At 35.1% G+C, this 14,850-nt stretch overlaps 1 protein-coding gene across 1 annotated transcript in view; it reads right to left on the bottom strand.

The window, feature by feature from the left end:
- LOC123535201 (uncharacterized) overlaps positions 1-14,837 on the bottom strand; it is a 47,110-nt gene extending 32,273 nt beyond the window's left edge. Inside the window, exon 1 of the mRNA XM_045317763.2 lies at positions 14,632-14,837. The gene's annotated coding sequence lies outside the window, so the exon portion shown is untranslated. The remainder of the gene's footprint in view (positions 1-14,631) is intronic.
- Between the last annotated feature and the right edge of the window lie 13 nt (positions 14,838-14,850).

The following is a 14,850-nucleotide window of genomic DNA, read 5'->3' as shown; positions in this document are numbered from 1 at the left end:
TGATTGTCCTGTTCATCCGTTCGTTCGTTCGTCCGTCCGTCCGTCCATCCGTACGAGGTAAACCAAATGGGACCGTTTCGTCTAGCATCAATACCCCTTACTAGAATGACTTGATACTAATGTAGATTGTAACCTGTGACCATTCCCCATCTTCAGACATCACCTGACCTCAGTTTGACCATGACATTGAACTTGACCTCGTTTTGGACTTAGGTTGCTTTGTATCGACAAGGATGCCACCGGGGGCATCAAGCGTTTATTGAACACAGCTCCTTGTTAAAGATCTAAATAGATTATTCTCGGTATTATATTTCAAGCATGCTCGAATTTTCAAAGCAATCGAATTTAAAACTGGTATTGAATGTGAAACTATCTTTTAAACAACCAGCTTCCGGGAAAACCCAGTACTGGTGTCATATGAGAAGTCATGGTCGTGATTCCTTTCACGGATGCTCGAACCCATGACCCCTGGGGTTGAGCGGCCGACACATTATTCACTGGACGACCGCTTCCCTCAAAATATTTGAATTTCAGTCATCCTGCTGGATCTAATTTCAATTCTGCCTCGAAATTCGACGAAATCTTTTTATTTTAATTTCGATTTCCTAGTCTGTGCGAAATTCAATGTAAGCGAAATTCAACATCATCCTTTCAAAATTTGAATTTTGATTTTCTACTTCTAACTTGACCAAAATATGCCGCCTAAAATTTCAACGTTTCTTTTTTAAATTTTGAACTTCGATCCTCAAGCTGTTTAAAATTGACTATTTGCTGTAAACAAATCATATTATGGAGCGTCCACTAGTTTATAAATCCGTTCATGTGTTCTGTTTAGCGGGTGAGAAGATATCAGTCTTTACCGTTAAGGAGCTTAAATTCCGCAAGAATTGACGGAAACATACGGGAATGTTCGAGTCTTTCCGATAAGGAAATAAAACCTATACTCATCTGCAAAATGCTTAAAAAAAGACCATTTTCTTCTTCACCTAGAAAACTGAAATTTGTATGAAACAATAGCTAAATAAATATAGATTACTAAGTCGTTTGCAAAGGTCTTTAAGCACACATAAGAATCTATGTATTCTTTGTTAAAGAGAAGAAATTTCAGCAAATTATCCATATTTTACTATATTTCTAATTGTAGATAGACAGACATAAAGTATACGCAAAAAAGACCATTTTCTTTTAAATTCATTTTTAAAATAAAATATTCATAAGAAAGACAATGCATTGAATAATATCACATCGTTTGCAAAGCAAAAATACCTATAATACTTTTTCCATGAATTTAAATAAAGTAAAGGGCTCCTTCTTTGCACACGTCTTTGCAAAATCGATGGGTCTAATTTTCCCATATGGGAAAAGCCTCTCCGCTTAGTATGTGGCATTTACCATTACATTGAATATAAGCCGAAGAAATACACACATTGTATCCAGGTACAGCCAAATTAAGCATTTCAATTAATTTCATGTGTTTCAGAAGCTTATTGAAACCTAACGATAGATTATATTTGTAACTTGTTCCAAACAATTTTCAGTCTAATAATTGTTACTGTAACGGAGCTACACTTGAACGCGAAAGAACATGAATTATAAATAGTTGGAAGGTATTTCAAGAACATACATCAATAAAGTAAGGTAGCTGATTAAAGACATTTGTTATGTCGCGTTGGCGTTCGCTCGGCTTTTATGATACATTTCGTTGTGTCATCTTGGCTCGCGCGCCAACATTTGGAAACTTTGTGGGGTTTTTTTTGGCGCGCGCGCCAAATAAACAACACTGTATAATGAAAAATACGACGCGACAGAATGAAACGTTAAATGGTTGCGTTCGCGAGTGCGCCATTTACAAAGATCTCGTTTTGGCGTGTTGGTGCGCGCGCCAAGATGAAATGAAATGTTTTATAATGTTTTGTTTTGTTGGCAAATTTTCATTCGTTGTAAATATTGCATCTGAAAATTGTTCAAAAATATTTCGATCTTACACTAGTCAATCAAATATATTTTATACAGAAATATATTAACTTTGAAAGCGCAATCGAATGTTTTAATATAAAAGTGATATATTGATTGTGAAATATAAGCTTGCTTAAGGTGAATAAAGACCTTTTCCAGACAGCTATTTGTCCTATTGAAATAATGTCAAAGCCCTAAATTATTTTCCATTTCAAAACGTTTGCGTAAACAATGAAGGTATTGTTTGTTTTGTATGGTATTACGGATTATGCCAAAGTAGTTTTAATGCTGACTCTTAAGTGTTTGTCATTTGAACACTACATTGCAAACTATTCTAAACATATTTATTTGTGTAAAAGTGTTTAATTGCCAATCATTGACTTTCAAGGAATTCATTTCTTGTCAGTTGCAATGTCACAAAGGGAAACTTAGATTAACGATGATGTAAAACATTTTGGAGTTTGTATCGTTAGCACATAAAACCGCAATATGAACATGAAACACCACAGGAATAATTATTTTTCATCAGTAGTAATTCAATATGTCGCCGATAAGCTAAAGGATCCCGAAAGACTTGCAACACTTCTTTGATCTTCGGGCGTATCATATCATTTTTTCTGACAACAGGCTGGTTCAATATCTCAACTTACATCAGGAATTATTACTTTTTCTGCTTTGATGCCAAAAACATATTTCCGTCTTCATTTTGTTTAATGAACAGATTTTCCTGAAAGTTACGATGCTCCTTCAGTATGTCGATATGATATGGTTACTAGACGCAAAATGTTTGACTACACATAATGCTAAAAGTTTCTTATTGAAGTCTATATTCCTGATTTGTTTACATGTCCTTACAAAAAGATTGAAGTAGCTTGCAAACGATGACACCATGACATATATCTAATAGGCATTAGACTCAGTTTCAAACTCTGACGAGATTTTGTTAACACAAACATTCTGACTAAGTTTCATACAATACGGCTGTAATTGTAGCCTCTGGACTGTCAACAGTGAAATTGTGAACGACGGACGAGGACTAAGACAGACGACGGACTAAGTGCTACCACTACAGCTCATTTTGAGGACTATATGTTCAACTGAGCTAAACCTTCCGGCGTTCAACTCCAAATGTTGAATACCATTCCTTTACAAGTTCATGACGGTCGGTCAATACTTTTGGCGATATGTATAACGCAAAGTTTCTCTGCCGACTATGGATGGATGGACAGACAAAGACAAATTTATATCTTCAATTGCATAGTGGTGTCATATTATGTCAGACCTTATTACCGTTACCGGCATCTTTTTCCTACCGCACATTGTATTATGTATATATATAAATGTCAAACAAGAAGATTCACGTTCCAAGCACGTAACCACATCAAATATCAAAACTCTCTATGCTGTATTTATAGTTATGAGCATAATAAATATTTTAAAAACTACATAGATGTAGTAAATCAAGAGGGTCATGATGGTTTTGTAATGATCGCCAGAGTTTGACATGTTAAACAAGTATAACAAGAAACATCAAATGACTTCAAATTAGAAGAGGAGATTTTTAGAGTTATTATTACAAAGCTACATAGAGAAAAGCTTAATCCGCCGATGTCAGCTAATTTATTTTTGATTAATCACGACGGATTTAAACAAATGTTGTATCATGTCGGGGCCTCCGTGGCCGAGTGGTTAGGGTCGCTGAATTTGAATCACTTGCCCCTGACCGATGTGGGTTCAAGTCTCATATTGGGCGTTGATTTTTTCATGTGTGGAAGCCATCATTGAAGATAGCTCATGGAAGATCGGTGGTTTTACCCAGGTGTCCACCAGTGAAAAAATATGCGCGGAAGGGCATCTGGGTGTCTTCCTCCACCATCAAAACGGAAAGTCGCCACATGACCGTTCGGTCGGTGCGACGTTAAACACACAAACAAAAATGCATCAGGTCACCAATGAAATATGTCTGTGCAACTATTTAAAACCTCGTACCAGTGCTTTAGAGTGAAATGGTGGATGATAATATTTCTTGTTTTAGCTCTAGTGACCATTTTTTATGCCAAATAGGAACTTATTATGTGAAATTAATTCAGAATCGACCCAACATTCCAGGAGGCGTTGTTGATTTTATTAGCTCTAGTGGCCGCATTTTTTGACAAATCTGAAAGGTCTATATAAAAACAACACCAATACATGATCATGATATTGCAAAATACTTTTTTACTTTTGTTGTCTGTATTCCTTTGAACAAAGTGTTGTTTAGTTCTGTTCTGTTTTGTTTTTATTAGAACGCAGTTTTTAAGGCCGATGTCTTTCTTACTTTTCGGAATGTTTGTCATCGCAATACAAATATGTGATATTCATAAACAACAAATGGTTTTTACTCAAAATGAATTTAATTCATTTAAATGGATATTACTCAAACATTTAATGTTTTAATCCCCTCAATATGCCAACAGATCTTAAGATATATTTCTATCTATTAAATAAAAGTACCGAATCCTGAAATGCCAAGCAAATGATGTGAATACATTGCAACGTTGCATTTTTTTCTGTGATGAAAATAGAATCATCTGATAAGAGATGCATCATTTTCAATTTCGTTTGCAATCTTCCGATCGTCAGCAGCTGCATTCGCATAATAACTATATCAGGGTTCTTGTATTTTGTTGCAATAGTATCAAAATCAGTAATGATAACATAATAGTCTTTGAAATATATTTGACAGCTTAGATTTATTAGACCGTAGGTAAGTTTATGTGGGACATATAATGTAATTTAGGAACTTAATGTAAGTAAGGACACGATATATGACAATGCCTGTGTTAATAATTATTAAAACAAAACATATTATATACGCATGTAGAGGGAATATTAACACAAATTCACCACTAAGGACACGGAGTAGTTGTCAAACAAACTTGTTTGTCTGTTTCCGGAGATCGATGTAATGTCAATTGAAAGCTTGTTTCATAACAGACAAATATAGTTTCTCTGACAGTACTCTTTACCTTTAAATAAATCGCAGTCGATAACAGTGCTTTATAGGGACAAGAAAATAGGGTTATCATAATAGTAGCTCAATCTGGGATATTGTATTTGGCTCGAGTGGATTTTTGCCAGATCGGATCCCACGAGGCGCGCAAAATCCGACCTTGCAATATGCACGAGAGCCGAATAAAAAATCCAAGATCTAGCTACTGTTATAATGATACATTTTTTTGTTTGTTGTTTTGATACTGACCGAAATCTTCAACGTTTAAGGATGTTAAAATGGAACTTTGAAATGTTTTTATGTGTGTTATTTAAAGAACTGTGTCAGGTCATGCATATTAATGAAAGTCGTCCGGTAACGTACAATCCTGCCTGTTCATATTTACTTCTGAAATACAAGCCGTTTCATTTTACAAAATGTATATAATTATATAATAAAGAATTATATTTATGATGTATAGTCCTGAGATCTGGTCCAATATTTTACAATTCCAAACGCTATCATGTAGAAATGATTTAAAATTAGAGCGAGTAAGCATGGTGTATGACGAGTGGTATAATAAATGTGCATTCTTGCATAAAAACTACTTTTTTCACTGGATCCGCTCATGTATAAACGGGTGAAAATCGTGTGCAAACAAGGCAATTCATGTGCTGTTAATACATGATTTTTATTTTTGAAATGCTTTGCCAGGGACGTATGTATGTATTTCTGCGCAGACTGATATTTGGCATCTGCATCTTGTTTCTTCCATAATAACCTCTTCTTGTAGCACTATAGATACAATGTAATCCATAGTATGTTTAGCTGTATCAGTTTCCAACCCCAAACGTACTGCCCCCATCAATGTACGCACTAGCTTTTCTTAGAGTTTACTGCCTTTACAAAGCGTCTGTTCAGTTATTGAAAATAACTGTGAATAAATAAGTATCGCGTGTAACTTGTGCTATTGCCCGGTTTTAGGTATTATATCAATGATTTTTGTTAGTATCAGTCGGTTTGTTTTTACCTGATTGTTCGCAGAATTCATATAATAAACCTCGAAAGCTAGTCACTAGCTTCGTACTCATCCGTACTCTGTTTGTTCGTACTCAAAATAATTCGAATGTAAAGTTGTTATTCTTAAATTAATTTTGTTCCTGTTTATCAACTTTTTTAGTAATTGCAAAATTATGTGTAATGTAACGTTTGTAATAACTAAAAATAAAAATAAGATGCTCAAAAACCTTCAAATCACGCTTTTAGTAGTGTTGTTGTTATGTGTGCCCCGGTTATGGATATTTAAAACATGTTTACAGTTTCCAAGAACAACAAGAATGGTAAATAAAAAATGAACCGGAATCGTCAAGTCATCACATATGAAAACAATGCATTTAGTCGTCGTGTAAGGTTTTTTATGCAAGAATAGCGACAATACACGTTTGTTTTGTGTATTAACGCCTGCAGAAGCCCTTGGGATATGTTTGTGACCTCGACCTTCGGTCTCGGTCACAAACAATCCCGCGGGCTTCTGCAGACGTTAATACACAAAAAACGTGTATTATCCCTACATTGAATTATGTGCATTTACTATTTGGGACATCTGAGCCCGAGTGGTTATAATGGCATTTGCCCCTTATCTCGAGCACTATTTGTCATGTAAAGAGGGCATGTAACTACCTAGCAAAGGTCGATGATTATGCCAGTTTGTAGACGGTGTCTACAATGAACCATTTGCTGTACAGCCTAAAGAGTTTCGTTGAAAATCACGAACGAAAATAAGTAAAAGAAATTGCTGCTATATTTTAAATTTTGTTCATTTTTTGTGCATTATCATTCTAACTGTATTATACTTTATTCTGTGTTTGTTCTATATAGACAAAACGCCTAGGCTTGTACATCAACAGATTTGCGAAAACATATATTTTTACCCTTTTGTCTAAATACAACTTTTTATATAAGCGCGTTCCGTGGCAAAGCGTAAATGTATTACGGCCCCAAAACGAATAATTAAAAAGGAAATGACGTCAACGTGAAAAAACCAACGTAGACTTTACCTCGCATTTCATGGAAATTTAATGACGCTGAGGGACAATAAAATCATTTACTAGGTTTTTACGCGTTTTATGCTAGAATAGCGTTAGCGCATGTTCTTTTCGTGTTATAACATCTTCAGAACCCTACCGGGCTCGGGTACCAGCCAATCCCTCGGGATTCTGCAGATGTTTTATTACGAAAAAACATGAGTTATCCCTACATTTACAGTTCTGTTGTCTTTTATTACAATGCGTACTTGGAACTTTAATTAGTCTATTAGCTTTGCTTATAGCGAATCTAGAACATCATAAGCCAGTTTAAGAAACAGTGATTTAGAATATATAATAAAAGGCGTCTAAACGAAATGACGATCTTACAAATTATTGTATTTTCTCCTTTTATCCTTTGAGAATACTTGCTTTGTCCCAGTCAGAATCACATCTGGATATTATATTGTACAAGACATTTTGATAACTAATTGAAATTCTGCTTTAACTATTAATGACAATCAAATCGATATATTCAACCATAATAAACGAGCTATTTTACAGATTGAGAATTATTATCAATTTGAGGAAAAATGTCCAACCTCACACGTGTAAACCCTTCACAGTGGACACATTTTTGCAGCTGAAACATGTGTCTCCTTAAAACGAATTACTAATGGATTTTTCAGTCGTCCTTGTTAAATGCTGTGGTCCAAAGTAACGGGACGGACTTGAAGAAAGGTTACCGGATCATAACCATAATTTGATTTAAATAGTCATATTGCTGAAGTAAGGTGTTGCAGAGGCCTAACCTTTTAGTTAACTGTCTTCTTATAACAATACATGAAACCCGCAATAATGGGATGCCTCTGAAAAACTCTTCTTGTCTGGATACAGGTCTACATATAAGCTGCATTTCCATGTGTTCATCACAGTTTTATATTTATTACAGTGTATACAATGTATAACCTGTATCTACTACGGAAAGGTATGCTATGCATACCCTGATTCTTCTTCGAAAAGGTACCTTGTTTATACTACGAAAATGTATGCCATGCATACCATGTATCTACCACAAAAAGGTATGCTATGCATACCCTGCTTACACTACTAAAAGGTATGCAATGCATACCATATATCTACCAAAAAGGTATACTATGCACACCCTGCTTACACTACGAAAAGGTATGCAATGCATACCATGTATCTTCCACAAAAATGTATGTTATGCATACCTGCTTATACTAGGAAAAGTACCTCAATCTACAGTGTATGCTGAGTTTACTACTATATATCTTGCATATCCCGTATCTCCTTAAGAAGTGTTTGCCGTGTCTACATACTAATTTTATTTGTTTTGATTTATACATAACATGTCACACAATATACAAGTCATAGCATCACAAAATAACTGATAACTTTATAAGACATCAAATTCTATTGACAATATTACGAAAATGGGGGCAAGGGACAGTAAATTTGAAAATTTCACAAATCTGTGTCGATACCAGTGAGAAATAAATCATTCACAAGAAGGCAAAGATGGCCTTAGGTCGCTCGCCTGAGAAACACGCCCTAACAGTGTAAACATCCTTTTCAAATTCGTCCAAGTTTTTCATGAAATAAACATTCTGCCTAAGTTTCATGAACATTGGAGCACAGATGTGTACCTTAGTGTATTAACAAGATTTGGCCTAGTGACCTAGTTTTTGACCCACAAGACCCAAATTACAACTCATTACAAGATTTCATAGAGACAAATATTCTAACAAAGATTTGTAAAGATTGGAGCAAAAGAATGACACCTATAGTGTAGATAAGCCTTTCCTTTGATTTGACCTAGTAACCTAGTGTTTGAACCCACGTAACCCAAATTCAAAATCCTCTTAAGACTTTGTGAAAACAAACATTCTGGCCAAGTTCAATGAAGATTAAATAAAAATGTGGCCCTAGAGTGTAAACAAGCTTTATTTGACATGATGACCTAGTTTTTGAACCGACGTAACCCAGATAAATAAATTCGAGATTTCATGGAGACAAACATTCTGACCAGTTTTCATGCATATCAGATAAAAATGCAGCCCCTATTGCACACACCAAGTTGACAGAGTGATCAACTCTTGACCCCATACGACCTACATTTAAACTTGACCTAGATTTGATCAAGACAAACAATCTGTTCAATTCCACGAATATCCAGTTAGAAAACGCAGCCCCAGTTGCTTACACAACGTTTTTTGTCAGATTTGACTAGGTGACCTAGATTTTAACGACAGATGACCTATATTCAAACCTGACCTAGATGTTTTCAACAATATCATTCTGATCGAATTTCATGAATATTCAGTGAAAAATGCAGCTCCTATTGCATACACACAGAGTATTTCTTATCTTCTTTTTTTGACCGGGTGACGTTGTTTCTAACCCCAGATGACCCGTATTCAAACGACCTAGATTTTACCAAGACAAACATTCTGATCAAAGTCAACGAATATTTAGTAAACAAGACGGTCATGATGACCATATATCGCTCACCTGTTAAACTTGGCCTTTGAATCATCAAGATAAACATTCTGACCAAATTTCATGAAGATAGAGTCATAGGTGTGGCCTCTACAGTGTGAACAAGCGTTTCCTTTGATCTGAGTGGTGACCTAGTTTTTGACTCCACATCACCCAGTGTCTAACTTGGCACGAGAATCATCGATAAAAAACATTTTTACCAAGTTTCACGAAGGTATGGTCATAAATATTGCCCATAGAGTGTTAACAAGCTTTCCCTTTGATTGAGTGTGTGACCTCGTTATTGGCCCAACATGACCCAGTTTAAAATTAGGCCTAGAAATCATCAAGATAAACATTCTGACCAAATTTCATGATGATAGGGTCATATATGCGGCCTCAAAAGTGTTTACAAGCATTACATTTGATCTGACCGGATGACCTAGTTTTTGACTTAATATGATCCAATTTTGAAAAGGCCTAGGAATCATCAAGTTAAATATCAAAACCAAGTTTCACGAAAATAGAGTCATAAATACGGCCTCTAGGTTGTTAACAAACTTTTCCTTTGATTTGATCTGATGACCTAGTTTTTAAGCTAACATGACCCAGTTCAGGTTAAAGTTTTTATGAACTTTTACTCTCTTTTTTTTACCAAACTGATTTGATTCAAACTTTAAATTTTTGTACCACATCACCACCCACATCATATGATACAAGGGCAATGGAGACGGCATTTTACACTGGATCTTCATGAAATTTGACCAGAATGTTTGAGCGGATGCAGTCTAGTTCAAATATGGGTCATCTGGGTTAAAAAGAACCACCTCAGGTCACCTGGTCAAATAAAAGAAAAACCTTTAGTACGTAAATGGGGTTGCATTTTACACTGGATATTCATTAAATTTGATCAGAGTGATTGCCTTGATGAAATCTTGGTCAAGTTCGAACATGGGTTATCTGGGGTCAAAAACTAGGTCGCTAGGAAAATGAAAGAAAAACGTTGTGGCTGTATTTTACAATTGGGCTTCATGAAATTTAGTCAAAATAATTATCTCGATCAAATCTAGGTCAAGTATGAATATAGGTCACATTGGATCAAACACTAGGTCACTTGGTCAAATCAAAGAAAAACCTTGTGTAAGCAACATGGACTGAATTTTTCACCCGATCTTCATGAAATTTGATCAAAATATTTGTCTTGATGAAACCCTTTACTTTATCTGGGGACCAAACGCCGCTATTCATGGATTTACACGCCTCAACACGTGTATCATTGAAGGTTCATTGAGTTCTGCTCAACTCGGGGCTACAGGGCGTGGACGGTAGCATGCTTTTCCACTACCGTCCATGAACAGGCTCAATCAAACCGAGCCTGCAACATTTTCGTTTTCGTCGTGTTTAGCGACCTGTGAAGTTTCCACTTTTCTCTATCTGGATCTGTATCCAGACAAGAAGAGTTTTTCAGAGGCATCCCTTTATTGCGGGTTTCATGTATTGTTATATGAAGACAGTTAACTAAAAGGTTAGGCCTCTGCAACACCTTACTTTAGCTATATGACTTTTTAAATCAAATTATGGCATTTATAAGTAATTCGTTTTAAGGAGACACATGTTCCAGCTGCGAAAATATGTCCACAGTGAAGGGTAAGCGCATGTGAGGTCGTATATTTTTTCTCAAATTGATAATAATTCTCAATCTTTAAAATAGCTCGTTTATACCTGATTTAATGGGAATCATAATCAGAAGCATTTTAAAAGCTTTTTTCATATCTGAGTTCGTTCGAATTCCACAATTAGTCCTTTAATGAGGTACTTCACTGTTTCTGTGACATTAATTGCACGCTGGTTTGGTGTGCTTTTCCAGTACTTTATACAAACTAAAACAGTTCTTATGAAGAAGTTATGCCTTCTTTCACAGCACATATAAATTCTAATAAAATGTATTAGTTTTAATGAAATGTATAAAATGTATATGATAGTTATATAACATAACTAGTGCCGTATGATATGTTAACCAGAGGAATTTTTAGATATCTTTGGATATCTTTGAATTCACGATAATATGGTGGTTTTGCTGCTGCATGCCTGCTGTATAAAGGTTTTTGTACTGTTTTTCATATTGTTTTTGCAATACGAATGTTTTGCCATATTATTTCGATAATATTTCTACTGGCATTAGATGTTCATACCAACGACCTTTCTAGACGTTTTTTTAAAGTGTTTGGCACAAAATCACCTCATTTTTCTTTCTTTCTGACCCACTTTGTATATACCAAGTATGTGTTATGGCTATTCTCAATGCACGGAGTTTTTTTCTTAAGTTTAATCTGATAAAAGGTTCCTTTCATTTGATTTCGATGTCTTGCTCATTAATATGGGAATACATATATATATATATAAACAGCGAGTGGGATATTTGACATCAGTTAGAAATTCAATAAAAACGTTGATAAGTGACTCGTAGACAGAATGCCACTTTGCTGTTATAGTAGTACAATTTGTGATGCAGAAACTAGTTGTTTCTCGTTATTGTCATGATAAACGTTCTGTTTTAGTGACATCAAAAGCATAGAATCTACAAATATATTTCAGTTATCTACTGAAAAAAAAACAACACACACACATGAATGAACGTTGATATTAATGTCATATTAGCCGGAATAATGCTAACCTTAAACACGAACATAGTTGACGATGTAAATGAGAACTCTAATGCTAAGAAGTTGACTGCCATGTTAGAATGCCATGTTAGAACGCCTTGTTAGAATAGTAAAGCTTTTCAAACAAACTGATAAGTATTTATTCATCTGATAACTATTTTAATGGTTGAAGTACTGCAAAAAACATTTATTTTGTTTTCCAGCATTTTTATAATGATTCAGTAAGAATACAATCTAGCTTTTATTGTTTACAATCTAATGAAATATTGGGAAATATTGATGAAATATAATCTAATTTTTGTTGTATTTATTTTTCACTGCAGTGAAACATATTTTTCTATATTTTTACTGCAGCGAGACATATTTTCTATATTTTTTACTGGTTTTCAGGAACTGTTTTAGTATTCTTGGGCAGTGACTTTGGTATCATTTGAAGTGGTAGAAATGTATACGGATATTTCAAGACGAAATATAGAATTTACAATAATCGGAACCCGCCAATGGTACATTCTAACCGGAATATGTACGAGAACGCGGCATTGCACCTTCCTCAAACGGACATTACTCGGGAGATCGTTTGAAATGCCAGAAAATAAAATACAACCATAAAGAAATGTTGAAATTACCGGGAACTGCGTGTTGTACGGAAATCGTACAACTACACTTTCATATTTAATATCTTCGCGGATCTGTAAAGGTAACGTTTTTCGTAAGATTAAATTTCCGCTGTATGGAAAATGTATTGTTGTTGTCGCTCGTTCTAAATGTAAACAAACGACGTTAATAATCATTTTTGTATATAATAAACAAGAAAATTCAACTTATTTTTTTGCATGAATATGTTTTTTATCGTGGTATGATAAATAAAACACATATTTCACGAGCGAAATCTTTTATTTATTCATGCAACAATTTGAATATCCTCAGATGTTGATTTCAGTAATCTACAGAAAATTACGAAGTATACATAAAAAGGTACTTATTCAGTAAATTAATAAGGTTAATCTAGCTGTAGATTTCAACAATCCGAAGGTACATTTAAATATGAAGAATAGATTTATATCAATGCTAATTCACTTTAGCTAACGTAAAGATGCTCGTATATGCATATTTTATCGAAATAATTCAATGGAGCAGTGTACATACATATAAACACAAGCATGCGTTAACTATATACGCAATGAAAATGTGACATACAGACCACTGTACACCTAACAATCCTAACGAGGGAAAGAAAAAACAACAAATCAGTGTATTATGGTGGGCCGGTGGTCTAGTGGTAACACGCTTGACTGTCAATCCAGAGGTCCGGGGTTCAAATCCCGGTCCAAGCACTGGAAATTTCTGAGATGCTCTTAAGTGTCTCCCACCTAACTAAGAGGCCTGTACTGGTTCTTCCCAGGAAAGACGGCTTCGCGAGTATCGGTGCTATACACTGGGCACGTTAAAGAACCAGACTGCCTATTCGCAAAGATCTAGGCTAAGTTAGCCGGACAGGACTGTATCTAAAATGGATTTCTCTCTATCCGTTCTGTGGGCTTTATCTCACTCTGTCCCTCTGGTCAGATCGCTCTGTGTCTGTACTGGCAGAGGATGAATTTCGCGCCCTGTGTGGCTGCGTTTGAGCTATGTAAAGTGCCTTATAAAAAGGGCGCTATATAAATCTGGTATAATAATAAATCAACGCAATTAAGCGACCGGAGTACTTGAAATTTTCGAAACTACTGGTTCTCGCATTTTGTTCTGTCAAGAAATATGTGAACGTGTGTATACAAAACAAAACTGAGAATATCAAAAGTCACATAAACAAATGATGCAAGAAAAATAGCAGCATTTAACACTGTACACGTGAAGAATTTATGAATACAGATCCATTTTTATTGAAGTCTAATATAAACTGAGCACATCAAGAGTTAACCTGAAATATATTTAACTTTATCATATTTGAAACACAACTGCGTTGCAGATTATGTTATTCATTGCAATCTCAGTATATGTATCCATAACAGATATAAATAAGTTTTCTTTATAAATGATTATTATGGTGATGATAATAAAGGCAAGCTATATAAACTTTGTTTTAACTGAATTGATGCTCCGAAAAGGGTTTTTAATAGCTTCAAAATAAGCAAGCAAATCATGTGTATACACGACCATTGAAGATATTATTGTCTGACATTATAAACATAAACCGGAACTTTTTGCTGCATTCAAGTTAGTTAGCAACATCTTCAGCACAATAGTGCACGTTCTATACTCGAGCTAAGTATTGAGGGTTGTAGTAAAAAGTATTATTAGTTACACTGCTTGTTGGTGACAGGATACGGGATATACGCTGTCGAGGAAATCCATATCAGGCGAGAGCGAAGCGAAGCTCGAGCCTGATATGGATTTTCGAGACAGCGTATATCCCGTATCCTGTCACCAACAAGCAGTGTAACGATTTTATCTTGCCGACTACCCTTTACTCATATGCTATAATCAACACATTTTGTAAATTAACAAAGCTACTTACTGTGCAGACTGGAATCCCAAACAAAAATTTCCCTAATAAACACTATAAAAACACCTTATAAACACTATCAAAACCGCTTTTTTTGGTGTTTGTTAGTGCGTTCCATTAGTGATCCATTGAAACAATCAAGAAATGGTTGCAATGGATCGCTAACGGAACATGTTCCATTACATGGATCGCGACTTTGAAGCGAGTTGTTACCTTTACAGAGCCTCTCCT

This window comes from Mercenaria mercenaria, chromosome 12 (genome assembly GCF_021730395.1).
Source record: "Mercenaria mercenaria strain notata chromosome 12, MADL_Memer_1, whole genome shotgun sequence".
NCBI classification, from domain to species: domain Eukaryota; kingdom Metazoa; phylum Mollusca; class Bivalvia; order Venerida; family Veneridae; genus Mercenaria; species Mercenaria mercenaria.
This window is presented reverse-complemented; position numbering and strand designations above follow the sequence as displayed.